Raw genomic sequence first — 16,527 nt, 5'->3', positions numbered from 1 at the left:
TAGTACTCTGGCAAATGGAATGCAAATTGGATTAAAGAATAAAATGAAATAATTTATATTCTAGATAAAGATACGTTACTACAAAAATACGCAGTCATTTGGCCTGAGGTTTAAGTCTTCATTCAGGTTTTCAAAAGTAAAAAAATAAATTAAAGCCTGCAGCATCACAGATAAACATTTTTCTATATAACATTTAATATATTCTGTTTAAATATTTATCAGAAGTACCAGAAAAGAGTTCTTTTAACTCTAATTCATTAAAATAGTAATACGCTGTCCTTACTGACACTGGAAAAAAAATTATGAATCGGAAAACATTTTGAAGAATTTTTATTAAAACTACACCAATTATCATAATACCAGTAGTACATATTATTAAAATTAATTAAGCATCAAATATCCAATTAGTTCAATCTGTGAAGTCATTCAAATAATGGAATTCTTAATTAAATTATCCATGGGTTTACTTATTTGAATACATAAATATTTTAATTTGAATACATGAATATTTAACTGAATGCATTAATATTTTAATTATATTGAATGCATGAATATTTTAAAAAATAACATTGATGTTTGCTGTTTTGTAGCTCCATTTCAGTGTTTCCCAAAGTATGGTACGCGTACCCCCAGGGGTACGGGAGCAGTTTAACGGGGGTACGCGTTCTTAGGTGAAATATCTTGCAACAAACGAAATTTTCAATTTTTTTTTTATTTAAAAACAAATCTATCCATGAAAATTTACGATTACATATTTTCCATTGGCTATTTTTTTTACAGTTAACATTAGTGGTGTCAGTAGCCAGTTGCGATTTTTAACTTTTGTGCAATTTTTTTATAGTAAAAAACACATTCATTTTTTTATTAGTGGTACACAGAGCTACGAAAAATTTAGAAAGCGTACACTAAAGTCTTAAGTTTGGGAAACACTGCTCTATTTGATCAAAAAATTATTTTATTGTGCTCCCTATTTAATTATTTTTTATAGATAAAATAAAGATAAACTATATTTTTAAAAACATTTTCTATGGAATGTTCATCAGATAAATTAGATGTTTAATTTGAACGTGTTCATTTTGTTTATAGTTATAGCTTTAAAACTAAAATACAATTGAATAAAATATACATATATATACGGATATCAAAACTCTATCATATCTTGATCAAGTCTAAAATCTATCATATCTTGATCAAGTAGCAGCATTATGCCAAATGACACAAAACACAGTTAATCTTCATTTTGGTAGAATAAACTTCAGAAAACGAGATTTAATTGGTCTAATAACGTAAAGCCACGCCAAAGGCAACAAAAATTAAAATTGAAAAAAATATTCATGATAACTGCCATGATATCATTCAGTTCCGATTTATTAATAACTTTCTTTTTTTCCCTGCATACGAAGAACGAGTAGTGATCAATAAATCAGCATTAATCAGCACAACATATACCAAAGGAATCAACGAAGGTGACATATTTTCATATTTGTTTTTATTTAATATTATTTGCAGGATTTTTTGGTGAATTTGCGTTATCCGATTAATCGAATTATTTTATTGTTATTCGAAGTACATCCAATCGAAAGAAGATCAACTAATATTCAGAATCATTTGAAATGATGCTTTTGCTTGCGGTTTACTCATGATAGTCTAATTTAACCACTGTCGAGCATTTTTTTTCCGGCATTCATCACGCACGAGAGGCTGCAAAAATACACAGTATCTGTTCTAAATAAATGTATTAGTATGTATGTTAAATATTTAGGTATAGCTCTTATTACCAAACTAATAATAATTATATTTAACTAAAATTAATGAGGCCTTATAAGCGTCAATGCCAATTTCAGTTACCGTTAATGAATACTTAACTTTACTCCTATAATTTTGATTTTTAGAATAATATATTTTTTCTTTCAAATTTAATCTTTCAATTTAAATCTTATCTAATTCAATCCTAACCATTTGTTTTTATTTAAACGCGTTTTACGATGATTTACATTTTATTATGCGTCGATCGTTACACGTTTGCATTTTATTGAAACAGCGTTACTACGATTAAATTAAACGCCTATTTTCAGATACATAAAAGATAATTCGGTAGCGTAACCCTCAGATGCCATCCCCGTTGATGATTGAGCTTGTCTAAATACAATAAAAACTCTTAGTTAATTATTAAAAACGTGCAATTTTAGTGTGGATTTTTACTTTTTGAATAAATGGAGCTGTTACCTTGTAAGTAGCTCTTATATTATCGTTTAAATGTTTGAAATAACATAATTGTCTACAGTTTAAATCAACTCATAATGTTGAACCTGTGAGAAAACTATTTTTTTTTAAAGTTCCTTCCGAACGAACTAGCTGATATTCTAAACGAAACTTAGGATCATCGGATTATATTGCACCATGCATTAGCCGATACCCGAGCACAAATTAGTTTGCAATTAAAAGAGAAGCATGCAGACACATACACAGAATGACTCTTTATTTTATTTATTTATCTTTGATGACAAGCAAATAACATATAATATTTTTACAAAAACTCTTTCAGAATTAATGAAATAAATTCATACATTTTATCTCATTATGTCCTACCAAAACAGGCACAACCTATTTCCTACCATTTAATATTTAAATCTAGATTTCGTCTAATTCTATGTTAGCAAAAGATGCTCAAATCAAAATATTATTTTAATAGTGTAATAGTTTATATATTATTTTATTTTATTTATTTATCTTTTTCTTGAAAGATATATAATGCATGGAATTTAAATTATGAATGTAAGAAAAACCTTTTTTTATTAAATAAAAAAACCTTTTTTGTTTAATAAACTATATTTAAAGAAGAAACCTGAAATCATCCATTGCTTTAGTTGTCATTTCTTCCAAGTTTATCAGCATTTATAGTTAAATTAATTACATCCGGAGTTTGTGAAAGTCGTTGATAATGCAAATTTTAGATGTGTCACTAATATAATAGGTAGTATTAGGTGGATTTTTGCATCATTTTTTTTCTAAAAGAACGAACCGCTTTTCACTATAATTATAAAAAAAATGAAAAAAAAATTAACGCAAACTGTGTCCTCAGACGAATTTGAATTAGCAGACGACAGTGAATACCAAGTTAAGTCAAAAATGAAAGAAAATCGTCTGATAGACTGTCATAGAACATTCGTTTTTCGTCTGCGTTAACATTGCATTCAAACTTAATTGAACAGACAGTTAACAATTTTTCTTATGTGGCACGGGCGTCGTTTGTCATATTTTTATCAAATGTGTACAAGTTAAGATGATAAGGAATAAAATGTAGAGATTTCATTTCTTTTATGTATATCTACGTTTTTTTAAAAACGTTCTTATTTACATATACATCAAATCATATTATAACCTATTCATCGTAACAAGTTTACCGAACTTTATTTTTTTTACTTAATTCATAAACTTAAATAAATTTTTCCTCATTGTAAACTCTTGAAATGACTAACAAAAGAAAAAAAAATAATATCGTTAGGGAATACATTCTACTTCTGAAAATTTAATTTCATTTTTAAGGTACTTTTCAGTCTCATTATTTTCATATTCTCACAATTATTTTTGCACTAGATATTTTCACTAATGTTTATATGATAAATAATGCTTTAGTTTGTACTATTAATGAAAATTTGTAATTATTGCAATGTATAATATAATAATTTGTATAATAATAATTTCTCTTGTGGGTAATATAAATAAAGTTTGGTAGAAATCAAATCCGTAAATCTATTTTTACTGTAAAATGTATAAAGATTAATTTTTACAGTAGCTTTTATTTTATTAGAGTGACTCAGTGATTTTAAGGTAATTATTGCAGTAAAAATTACTGTATATCGCATTTTTTGTTTCGAAACATGTTCCGGTCAAAACGGATTTTACATTTAAATGTCTCAGCACCTGATTGCAATTTTTGTAATTGTTGTAATTGAATTTAAAAAATATTTATGATGTTTATTATAAACGATAATTTTTGTAATTGTTTATTTAGTGTGAGTTTTTTTTTAATTGTTTCCGCTAGTGGAACGTGGGTCGAAGCCATTTATCAAATTCCTTCCTGTATAAAAAAGGACAACTAGAATTGTTTTCTGAATTGTAAAAGAAATGAAAGAAAAAGATGCGTGTTTTACACGTGAACTTTAAGCTACATGCATCTTAATAAATTCGATTTAAAGTTCAATACTTTCATGTTATTTTAAGAGTAATTAAAAACTTTTTTTATCAATCGTATTTTTTAGCGACTAATCAACCAACCGTTTTACTTGTACGAACCACTTCCTCTTGAGATAGCAAATCAAATAGCATCTTTCTTGAATTCTGCATTATTTTGTGTTTCTAAACAATCATATCAAGTAGTAATTTTCGCTTTGATTTTTATTTAAAATTAAATTCAAAACTAACTAATTAATAACTAATTAAATAACTACTCAATTCATAATTAATAAAATCATTTATTAATTCATAATCGAATAATTCATTAATCAATTTTATTTTATTTTATAACCGTCGTTGAAACGCAGACCCAATTTTTGGGTTTACGACTAGTAATGTTCAACTCCGTAACCTTGTAATTTTGAGCCCAATACAGAAGACAAGGAAACTGCTGGATCAAGCATTGGGAGAAATTTGCCTTCGTGGAGGACTTTTTGATAGAACTAACCTGTCATCACTGGATTCGATCCGGGTCCCCTCATTTTGAAAATTGGATGCGAGACTTATAAGCATATCTAAATTAAAAGTTCTAAACTCAACCGTGAAATCATTTTAATGCTCCAAACAAGGGCAAATTTAAACAAAATTTTAGCTCATCAGATTGGATAAGACTTCTGCTAAAGGAATTCCGGGAGTGATGGTAGCTGTACAACGAAGAACACTGAAAAGAAGTTGCAAATTTAATGTCAACATACTTGATTTAAAATTTTTAAATTCATGAGAAAATCACTGGAAATGATTACATTTACAAACCTTTAAATTACACATAAGCAACACTCTTTTTATAATGACTTTGAGCATTTGGCCCACCGCCTCTAACATTATCATTCAAAGTTATTATGTGTAAAAACATGAAAGAAAAATAAGGAATAATACCAAAAACTAAGTTAATATAAAATTAAGACAATTAATAGAAACTCATTATTAGTAAATTTGGTTTATTTCATTCCGTGAACATTTAGATAGTTTTGCATGAATTTAGTGAGAGTAATTAATAACTTCATAAACACCCAAAAGTAGTAATATCATTCCGATTTGTGTTAAGATTTTGAGGTGGAAATGTCAAGGTTTATTTTGTTACGAACATTAGCTATTTCATCTGACAGAGATGGGTAATTCCATCTAAATAGGCAAAAAAAAAAAAAAAATCTACAAGACAAAAAAAATATAAGGTGGATGTTACAGGTGAAATGGAATTCGACATAAAAACCACAAAGCTAACCAAGGAACGCCTACGATTTGCTTATACAATTTAAGGAACGCCCGTCTGTAGTTGTTGTGATTTAAAGATGCTAAACCGTTTTACAAAACGGCAGAAATTGCAATATTAAAACCGAAATAATATAGACATAATAGTCAACATTATTTTTTTACTGTTAGATTTCGTACACATTGATCAAACAAAGACTTGTGCACACTGTATAAAACGTATGGTAAAACGTATTAGCAATCTGTAAAAACCATTTTATCCTTAATTTTTATCTTAAATTCTATTTTCCCCGGTAATCTTCTCAATAATATTTTCTTAATTACTGTGATTCAGTGATTTACGGTAAATATTGTTGTCAAAAATGAGGTATATCAAATATTTTTTGTTCTGAATATTTTATGGTAAAAATAGAATTTACAGTAAACTTACTGGTATCCTCATTGCCACTACTTCGCACCGTAACTTGAGCCGGAATATTAGGAACATATTGATTGAAGCCTAGTGTATATGTACAGGTTTTGTGTTATCTTTACTCAAAAAAAGCAATTTTGAGCTAACATTCATTAAAACATTTAATTAATCCAATAATTAAAGATAAATATCTTTATTTGAAACCACTCCTTTTACTCATTCTTGCTTATTATATTTCATAATTATTTTTATCCCTCATTCGAAAGGATTTTTAAATTCTGAATTGCTGAAGGTAGTTTAATTATTAAAACAATTATTTGGATAAATAAAATTATTGTTTATATTTTCAGTCTTTGTTTAAAAGAAATCACAGGGCTTAAAATTCCATATTTCTTCATTAATATGAAACTTATAACTTTCTTCCGTTGGCATATAACGTTTTCTTGCATTCTTTCAAGCCTAGAGTTTTAGTTCAATGATATACACCGAAGAGCAATTACATTATGACCACCCTCCATCTATAACAATGGGCTCGCCCAGGTTTTCATGGTTTCTCGCCCAGGAAGAATGTTTTCATGGGGCACATTAGGACCCATAATCCTCATAGAACAATCCCTGATGTCTGTAAGCTACTTGAACATAGTTGCAGACCAGGTTCACCCATTCATGGCAACAGTTTTTCCTACGGGGGATGGTGTTTACAGCAGGATAATGCACCATGTCATAAGGGTGGAATCATCGAGGAACATTCCAGTGACTTTCAAGTAATGTCTTGGCCCCAAAATTCACCTGACCTTAATCCAATAGAGCATTTGGGGTCCTACTTGGAAAACCAAATTCATGCTGCCACGCTACCCCCTCGCAATGTGAAGGAATTACATGACCAGTTGCTGAGCGCTTGGTACCAGATACCTCAGACTACCTATCAGCACCTTGTGGAGTCAATGCCACGGCGGGTGCTAGCAGTTTTGAGGGCTAAAGGTGGTCCTACATGTTATTAGCAGGGTGGACATAATGTAATGGCTCTTCGGTGTAGTTGTTATTTTATAATATTTTACACGTTTTAGGCAAGTTTTCTTTGCTAGCTGTTACGGAATTCATTCTGATACGAACATAATTCTGTTAACTATTAGTGTATTTAAGAACTAAACAGAAAAAAAATGTTGCAAATGAAAGTAAATTTAAAATAATCTATAGACTTTTCAAAAATGATGTCCTAATTCGTTTTTTTGTTTAGTGAATATACATATATGTACATCTCCTTATCCAATCAACGTACCAAATTTAATTATAGAAATCCACTTTTACGAAAACTAAAAAAAATATTAAAATTAGATTTACATGACAAATGAAATTAAAACAAGTCAGTAAAAAATTCTAGATCAAAATATAATAATGTACCGGTGCTTTTGATGCATCATTCGTAAAATCCATTTCACCGAAAAACTCGTTTTTAGCGTAAAACTCGTTTTTAGCGTCAAACTCATTTTTACAGTAAAATATTATACCGTAATTTTTAGAGTAATATTTATTAAATTAGGTACCTTCGGTGATTTTATGATAATTGTCATTGAATAATAACTTTATATCCAATTTTTGTTTCGTAGCATGTTCTGGTAAAAATGGATTTGAAGGTGTAAAGTATCAGCTCCCTCAGTGCTGATTTTTTTATTCCGTAATGTGATCCGAAATTTTTTATAGTGTATTTAAAATAATAAATACATCTTTAGGTTATGAGTAAATTTGATTATTGTTAAACTTGTGGAAAAATTAGAAACTGAATTTGTAATTATTTGTTCAATTATTGTTTTTACAATATTATGATATAATGAGTCAATATAAATATGAACAGACAAGTATTGAAAAATTGTCAAGCATTTATAAAGACCTGACAAATTACAAGGAACCTATATAAAAATTAGCAAATGACAAAATAGAAAATTGAATTTAAGCATGTATAAAAAAATGTTTCACCAATAATTTAACATTGGGTATGTTTTCAAAAACAAATTTGAAAATTTATGTTTCTAACAGGTACTTGGTCCGCCACAATGATATTTACATCTATGGATTGAATAATTTTCATTAATGTAGTACTGTAGTTAAAAATAAACTAAAAACAATTAAACTAAAGATGTAACGATTTTAAAATAAACTAAATAATTAACAATTTAAATTAAACTAAAGAGATTGCGAGTTAAAATTTAAACTAAATGAACAATTTAAAATTAAACTAATGAGTAAACAAATTAAAATTAAACAAAAAACATGAAATAGTCAAAATTAAGCTAAAGAGGTAACGAGTTAAAATTTAAATAAAATGTGAGGTTTTTAAAATAAACTAAATAGCTAACGAGTTAAGATTAAACTAAATAAGTAGCGAGTTAAAACTAAACTAAAATGTGATCTAGATAAAATTAAACTAAATGAGCTAAAATTAAACAAAAATGTGAAATAGTTAAAATTAAGCTAAAGAGATAACGAGTTAAAATTAAAATAAAATGCGTGGTAGTTAAAATAAACTAAATTGGTTACGAGTTAAGATTAAACTAAATAAGTAACGAGTTAAAACTAACCTAAATTATGAACTAGGTAAAATTAAACTAAAAAGGTAACGAGTTAAAATTAAACTAAAAATAGCAGTTCTGTGTCTATAAAATCATTCGCCACGCAACACTATTCTTAAACATATCTTGCAAAGCGCTCTATTGTTTTACTGATACCACAACATCATCCATCTGAAGAATTAATCACATTGTCTGTAAATTTAATCTAATACATTGCAATATTTTTATACTTATTTGCTTACGATACATTGATACTTCGGAGTCAGTGTCCTAAAAGACGTAATACCAACTGAACAAAGCTTTAAGTAGATAGGGACCAGTTCTTGACTGATAAATTCAAAGTATCTTATAGTCTCAAATATCTCTATCTGTCCACAATGGCTGAGAACAGTTGAAATGGTGATGTTACAATCATAAGCATTCTATCATTCCCTTGAAAATATTTTAAGCTCTTTGTCGTCTAGATAAACTTTAGATTATGCAGTGGTTATCCTATGTCATGGTCAGAAATTACAAATGACTTCTTAACATAACCGAAAATAGAATATTTAATCTAAATATCAGATGACGTGTTTTATTAAGAGCAATTGCAATGATATATGAAGAATATGATTATTAATTATATCATAAATTGATTATTTTTTATTGATACATGCATAACATTCTTACTGATTGGAAAAACAGTAAATATATGATAAATAAAGCTTGATAGTATCATGTTTTCAAATGTTACTAATTCTTTTTGTGACTAATTTCATCAGAATATTAGTTCTTCAATTGTAACACTAACTAACACTGACGAAAAATGCATGATCGGAACTACCAGAATGTGGTAAAATTTACCATGTTTCTGGTTCAATGGGACACCAAAAAGCTCGATAATTTTTACCGAAGGAATGATAAAATTAATAATAAAATATAGTTTTAGATTGTGTGATAAAATTTGGTAAATGTGGTAAAACTCTGTAGTTTTATCATACCTTAGAACTTGGACTAAAAACTATTTATTCGGTTAAATTCACTTTTCAGATTTGTATTATTTTTAACTAAAGTGATACTGAAAACTATAAATTTGAAAACCGGAATTTCCGTTAAACTGTTACCAAATGAATGAAAAATTTACCAAATGAATGGTTTAAATACCGTAGATTTTGATTTTATAAGCAAAAATTATGTTTCTTTTTTTTTTCCTTTTTGAACCAGAAATGTCATTGCTATACAGTAAAGTAGTTTTTCCAGAATTTTATTCCCCGTGCATGTAAACATTTTATTTTAATAATTTTACAGCTCCAAGTATGTTTTTTTTAAAATATTCTATTGCAGTAGGTCGCTTTTGAAATTGATTTTTTCATAGTACTGTGTTATTTACAAGCAGAAAAAAGCAAATTTTATTATAAGTAAATAAATAAATATGATAATCGGTTTCACCAACAAAAGCAAATCATATCCAGATGAACAAGAAATGAACTCTTTGATTTAAAGCTCGAGATTTTCATTTATTTGCTTACTCTTTGTTTTAATTAATATATTAAATAAATTGATAAAAAATTAAAAATAAATAAACCAGTAAGGATGAATTTTAAGTCATAATCACATGTATTGACTATTTAGTATATAAAAAACTATTTACTTAGGCAAAAACACATTTATAATATAAATATTTGTAGTATGCCGTAATTAATGATACATTATTTTACCATATTCTCATTCATTTTACTTCTTTAAAAAATCGAAGGTTACAAGTTTGCCGGTTTAAATTTTTTTTGAAGAAAAATTGCTCAAATTTTAAAGCAAATGATATTTTAACATTTCTATGTTTTTTGGAATCTTTCAAATGTAATTATTCAAATGTATTCACTAAATAATATTTGAAGAAATGCCATTTTTCAAATCTTATGACTTCGATGATATTTCGACACAAAATTGAGCTTCGTCAAAATAAATAAAACTCAAAAGGTGTGCAGGGTGTTCTGAAAAGTACATAGATATATTGAAAACAAAAACATTTACAAGTTTGGAATAGCTAATTAAAATTTAATAGCAGAAAGGCATTCAGATTTAAAAAAGAAATTTTTGATTATGAAATGGGAAAATATTTTGATTTTGTTTCTTAATTTCCTGTTGAATGAAAAAAAATGTCCAACTTTTCTTCATTGTAAAGATCTTCTTACTAAAATAATAAATAAAAATTATTTCAAACTAAGCAAATAAATTACATAATTACAACAATTTAACAGTCCAAGTAAACTTTTCTTTAATAGCAAGTGAGGAATCAGAGAATACCTTTTTTTCGACTATATCTTGATAATATGAAAATGATTTTTTTTAATTAAATTATATTCATAAAAGGGCTCAAAGAATTTTTACAGGCAAATATAGTGCTTTCATTAAGTTCTAACGTTTGAAATTTTCGTATTATCAAAGTTTCGCAGATGGTGATCGTCTCGTAAATGCTCGAAAAGAATATAGTTTAGAAAAATGTAAAGGATAAATAAATTAAACTTTGTCATCTAAGAAATGCAAATTATTATAGATTTGCTACATTTGGATTTGTTTGAAGCATAATTTCGTTCATGCTCAAACCCTGTAACTGTTTCATAAAAAAATATATTCAGTGGGATATTTTCTTAATTAACCAAAAATACCATTGCTTTCGAAAACAAAATCATAACTTTTTTTGAAACCACAATGAGTAAATAAATGATAAAAATTACTTCAGATTCATCAGAAGTTAATTGAAAAGAATTCTGTATATTTGAAAACGTAAAATAACATAAAATGAAAATATTGGCAACATTTCTGCAGATTTTGAATTTATTCACTTATTATTTTTAATTATAATTTTTTTTAATTTTACTGGCGAATTAGCCTTACATTTTCATACAGGTTATAAAATAAATACTCTGAAAAATCATGAAAAGTTTTTTGTAATTACCAATTTATGATGTATGAATTATTTAAAATAAGTATCATTAAAATTAATTATATATTAAATATAACAAATTTTAAAGTAAAATGCTGTATGCAGTAATCGCAAAATTTAGATAACCTTAATCCAAAATAATTTTAAAAAAATAGTCAATAAATTCTATTAATTCGGGATAATTAAAAACAAAAAATGAATAAAACATATATTTTTAAATCTATAAAAAATTAATTGCAAGTAGTAGCACTTTTCTGTATTAAATTATAAAAAATTATATAAACGGTCTGGGAAATTATTTCAATTAAAAGCAAGTTGCCAAGCGTTTGATTTCATAGATGTAAATTTTAATCATTCATCTTATAATGAAAGGAAAAAAAAACCCGTTGTTTTAATGATGTGCATCATAAAAAAACTATACCTTTCAAACTGAATTCACTAAGGAGAAGATAATGAGGAAAACCGTTCATTAAAACAAAGTGTTAAAAAAAACTTTTAAATCTATCATAATAGGTGTAGTAAAAATGAAAACATTTTACGGCAGGTCATGTGATGTCTTTTATCCAATCATTGTGGTTTCGACCGGGTGGTCGGCTGCCTTTTTTTTCCTTGCTTGATAGAACGGATACTTGTTTCTTTTCGTTTTACGGCGCGCGTTGACTTATTGAAGCACGTGGTTGAATTTAGTTATGATTGAAGCAGCAGCGTGCAAAGACGCGTTATCAAAGATGTTGAGGGCGTGCGATTTTTTGAAGTAACACACTACATTGATACGCTTCAAATCACGTGTACTTCTTTGTCAATGATTTTGCGGAATTTCTCTGGAGGAGCAGGGATGCTTACGTGAAAGAATTTATCTTCTGAAATATTTCTCAAAGGAATAAACTTACCGAAAACATTAGTTTCTTAGAAAGCAACTTATTGGATTTCCTTTAAAATACCTCATTGCAAGTGATTCAATTACACTTCGTTTTTTTCTGAATTGGCATCAGTGTTACTTTCAAAAGCTCAGACGATATCAAAAGAATGACTACGTTGATGTAGTTGATCTTCGCAATTTACTTATTAATTATCTGTTACTGAAAACGATGTTTTTTATCTATTAAAATGATCATTTTTTACTGCAAACGATTTTTGGAATATTTAAAATTAGAAAATCTGATTGCAAACGATATTTACGTTAATAGAAATTAAGAATAATTTTTACTATAGATGACTTTTAAAATTGTTGGCAACATTCTTAAAGTATAGAATTTTCAGCATCAAGGATGAAAACGTTGTATTAATTTGATTTAAATTTCGATAACACGTTTGCAATACTTTATCAAATTAAGCCAAGATTTAGTTGTTTTTTTTATGTGATGTAGAGGTATATAAGTGGAAAAATGGAAAAATATTGCTTCAATAATGCAAGAAAGTGAAAGCAGTGAAAGGCAACTTGTGTTTATGTTCATACTCCATAAATCCCGTTTACCTTGATTCTTCCGTAAAAGTGGTCTTCCAACGGATATTACACGTAATATCTACGCTCGGAGGATTACCACCATAAAACCCAAGGAGTTAAGCAGCTGTTTTCTTACACTTTTTTTCCTGGTCTTCCGTTGTCTCAACAAACAGGGTAAGTAGGTGTTTTCATTATATCCATGACGTAAGTTGCAAAGGGATACTATTATTACGTGAGTCGCAATTTAAAGTCACCTTGCATCCATTAGTAATAGCACTTATTTTGGATGTTTCTCATGGATTCGTATGTTTCTTTTATGGAATAAATGGGGGGAAATGAAATAAATTATAATTCTGTTCTAAAGTATTTGTTAAATTTATTTTGAGCTGACAGATATTAGACCTACTATAAATCATAATATCCCAGGAAAAACCTAGATTTTTTGAAGACGTCTTTATTTCAATTATCAAAATTTATATTGCATCGAAACTGTGTAAAAAATTAAAATCTTTAGTTTTTTAATGCGAAACATAAAATGGCAAAAAAGATCAAAAACGATTAATTTTAACCTGTTGTTTCTGATGAAAAAGATTATTTATTATTTATTGAAAAACATCCGGTTTAAATAAACATCAGATTTAAAAAGAAACATTCAGTCTAAAAACTATTTTGTTCCCCGTTGAATTATAATATTGGTGAATTAAACCATTGTATCGCGTAAAGGTGTTGTTTCTACCTTAAAAAAGTGTTAAATGGGACTATTTTCATAATACTATAGTACCTTTTATAGTATAGTATAGTAGATAGAAGTATCGTTGTATAAACGAATTTTATATTTGTATGCAAAACGTCTTTGATTCATGTAAAAAATTTCCGAGATATGGTGAAAGACGCAAAAATTAACATTTATATAAAGTTTAACGATTTTTGGACCGCTTTTCTGACCAAAATATTGGGACCGTATTTCCGGGATTGCAGCTACCGCCCGTATTTTAGGAGTCAGGAGTTCTAATCCGTTGAAAAAGAAGTACGTTTTTGTGTCTGATTTTGTAACTTAAAATATTGTCTGCCCTAATTAATCGTAATATTTGAAGCAACCTCCTCGAAACATAGATATTGATTCATATTACGTGAAAATCCAATAATTAGATCGAAAGTTATTCAGTATAGTTCATTTTTCGTTACGCACTGTACATTATGATGAAATAAATTATAAAACATTTGATAAATCTATATAACATACGGAAGTAGTAAATGTAACTAAATATATACTTTTTTTTATTACTTCGACTAGTAATTGCATTAAAATGACAGTATCATTACCGTTTTTAAATAGAGCGGTTTGATCCTCTGAGTCAAGGTTTCTTTAACCTTTTGGTGTGGTGACCTTATATAATTTTTGGAGCACCCTAAGAGGATTGCGCTAAAGAGACACAATTCTTGTGTTAAACTGTCATTTTCACTATACTGTATTATAATATTGTCGCTTATTTATATGCATAAAACAACGTGAAAATTTAAAATAAAGGACAAACTTAACAATACAATACAATACAATAATGATGAGAAACTCAATTACTAGTGTAAATTCAAGCACCAAATCTTGAAAAAATATTCGATACCGCAGGGCGAAACGCTTCAATATTCTCTAGATTTGAGTGGCACTTTGATTTCATGAGGGTTAAAAACGAAAATGTCGTCTGATACGAATAATTCGTAGAAAAAAGGTAAAAGAAAGTTTTTATCAATCTCAGAAGTCATTGGAAGTTCTTTTGCCACTGCAAAAATCTTCTTAAGACTTTATATTAAAGTCAATTTTCATCCCTAAATCACTTGATAAGTCGGCAAGTTCTTGTGATTTTAATGGTAAAAGCGTAATATTTTCCACAGTAATTCCAAATGGTTTAACAATCCATATTAGTTCCTGAGCACTAAAATTTGAAGGGAAATATTTTTCTAAGTCTTCCGAAGGACACCTAAGATATTCACTTATCAATATTAACAATTCATCTTTTTTGATGATCTGTTTTATCATTTTCACTTAAAATTCATTCATTTGTTGCGATAAGCATTTCTAACGAACCCTTTTGCACCATATCTCGATATGGTAATTTCCTAATTGTGATCTCGATATGGTAATTTTTTTTATTAAAAGCATCCATTTTTGATTTCAAAAAGAATATATTTCAACTTTTTCATTGAAGTTAGTTTATCTAGCTTTTTTAAACATGTCACTCAAATAACATAGGTTATTGTAGACACATCTTATTATAGAATTAATTCACAAAATCAGATTTCGTTCGGTTAGAAAAAGAATTTTATCTTTGATTTTTAACAACCTACTTAAACTTTGACTTCTTGAGCATTTGTATTCAAAACTCATGTCTTTGCTAGAATTTGAGAACTACGTACGAAATTGAGTGCGATTTTTTTTGCCACTTTAACACTATCTCAGAGCGCAGCAGCTAACTCTGCTGATATTATTTCGGCCACCAGTACCAATTGTTAAATGTTCCTTTCCACTTTCCTTAACTTTGACTTGAAATCCAATTTTGTCACCAGCCATTGTTTTAGCACCGTCCTTACAAATGCTAACACAATTTTTCTATTGAAAGCTTTTTTCAATGAAAAAATCATTAACTTATCAAAATCAATTTTTTAATGAAAAATTCATTTCTTCAGGGAAAAATTCATAATATTTTAAAAAATATATCGAAATTGTAAAAATTTTCGGTGACCACTGCTGCTGGTCAAGCAATCCCAACTGGGGTCATGACTCATAGTTTGAGAAACTGCTATATGTTATACTATTTTTAATCAGTATTTTTCGTTATTAGCCTTGCATAGCATAGATTTCGTTTACTTATTGCAAAAATGTTTTATTTCAGTTTGAAAATAGATTATTATTGTAGAAAATAGATTATTATTGTAGAAAATAAATTATTATTGTAGAAAATTATTTTACATAATATGTAAATATTTTTTATTAATTTTTACACTTAAAATGTGCATTCATTCATATTAAATTCAGTTATAAATGTAAGCAAGTAAAGCAAATTCAGTATTAGTTTTGAGCAAATGTGAAAGAGCTATTCAATGTAATATTCATGAAATTTAGTTCTAAAATAAGCAAATATATTTAAATGCTCATTAGATTTCACGGATGAAACCCCAGCATCTCTTCCTTATTGTTAACTGAATCTTAGCTTAATGATTCAGTATTAGATTTGAGCAAATGTATATAAACTATTCACTGTAATATTCATAAAATTTAGTTTCAAATAAATTGAACAAAGTTATTTAAATGTTCATGAGATTTCACGAGCAAAAACCAAGCATCTCTTCCCTATTGTTAATTGAATCTTAGCTTAAAGATTGGGAGTTCAAAAGACTTTAGGTCATCATATATTCAAAAAAAGAATTTCTCATTATAAGAGCAACTATATCCGGTTAAAGTAATAAAACATTGTCTTAAGCACCTGAAACAAGCTATCTTATTCTAATTATCAGCCATCCCATTTAATATTTCTTTTTGAAGAAAAAATAAATAAAATGAGCCACCGAGATGACCCACTCTTGAAGATCATGGCTGCCTCATCGAACTAAGCAACAGGTGGTCGCAGTGAGGATTTAATTGATTAGGAAGGCTGATCATTGCTACTATGTTAAAAGCCATTTCTCAAAATATGTTCACGGAAATATCGTGTTCGGTTAATACGTTTTGGAAAGCCTAACA

The 16,527-nt window shown here is 27.9% G+C and overlaps 1 protein-coding gene across 2 annotated transcripts in view; it reads left to right on the top strand.

Moving 5' to 3' along the window:
- The first annotated feature begins 11,975 nt into the window (after positions 1-11,975).
- Positions 11,976-16,527, top strand: part of LOC107441428 (ras association domain-containing protein 10) — a 69,479-nt gene continuing 64,927 nt past the window's right edge. For both annotated transcript variants that reach the window (XR_015431396.1, XM_016054684.4), the window contains exon 1: positions 11,976-12,965. The gene's annotated coding sequence lies outside the window, so the exon portion shown is untranslated. The remainder of the gene's footprint in view (positions 12,966-16,527) is intronic.

This window comes from Parasteatoda tepidariorum, chromosome 2, assembly GCF_982258835.1.
Source record: "Parasteatoda tepidariorum strain Cologne lab strain chromosome 2, Ptep-v5.0, whole genome shotgun sequence".
Taxonomy (NCBI): Eukaryota; Metazoa; Arthropoda; class Arachnida; order Araneae; family Theridiidae; genus Parasteatoda; species Parasteatoda tepidariorum.
This window is presented reverse-complemented; position numbering and strand designations above follow the sequence as displayed.